Source organism: Macrobrachium rosenbergii, chromosome 27 (genome assembly GCF_040412425.1).
Source record: "Macrobrachium rosenbergii isolate ZJJX-2024 chromosome 27, ASM4041242v1, whole genome shotgun sequence".
Classification (NCBI taxonomy): Eukaryota; Metazoa; Arthropoda; class Malacostraca; order Decapoda; family Palaemonidae; genus Macrobrachium; species Macrobrachium rosenbergii.
In genome coordinates, this window is record NC_089767.1 from 23,114,509 (window position 1) to 23,115,486 (window position 978).

The window sequence follows — 978 nt, forward strand, 5'->3', positions numbered from 1 at the left end:
GCGAATAATCTAGAGGTCACCAAACTTATACAGCTGAAATTAATTTGAGACAGTAACCTTAAGCTTAACAAAAACAACCTGTGGACAACGGGTTATTGAAAACCTATGCAAGAACAACCATCCATTACAAGTTGTTTTTCAAAACAGTCGTTCCATTACAAGTTATTTACAACTCTATTGTTCTTGAGATATTGTTGTTACGCACATACATTCATTCACCTACACACACATACACACACACACACACACACACACTCGCACACAAGCTCGTACTTACAACCTACCGACAATGCAAATTGCAAAATTTCGAAAAAAATACAATCTGAATTTATTTCAAAAAAATTTTCGAAAAAAATAATCTGAATTTATTTCAAAAAATTTTTCGAAAAAATAGTCTGAATTCATTTTAAAAAAATGTTCGAAAAAATTAGTCTGAATTTATTTAAAAAAAAATTTCGAAAAAACACAATCGGAATTTATTTCAAAAATATTTCGAAAAAAATACAATCTGAATTTATTTCAAAAAATTTTCAAAAAAATACAATCTGAATTTATTTTTAAAAAATTTCTATAAAAAATACAGTCTGAATATAGTTCAAGAAAATTTTCGAAAAAAATGCAATCTGAATTTATTTAACAAAAAATCTCCGAAAAAAATACAATTGTCTATTCTAATTTTTTGCTTGAAATGAAGTAAGAGAGTATGTATGTATGTATGTATGTATGTATGTATGTATGTATGTATGTATGTATGTGTTATTGGTTTATTTATTTACTTGTGCATTTATTATTATTATTATTATTATTATTATTATTATTATTATTATTATTATTATTATTATTATTATCGCCAATTTATTGATGATTTTCATCTCGTAATTAAATATTTTAGCATTATTATTAATGTCGCAGTTTTCTGAATAACTACCATTGTCATTACCAATATTAATTGTAATAACGTCATCATCACCATTATCA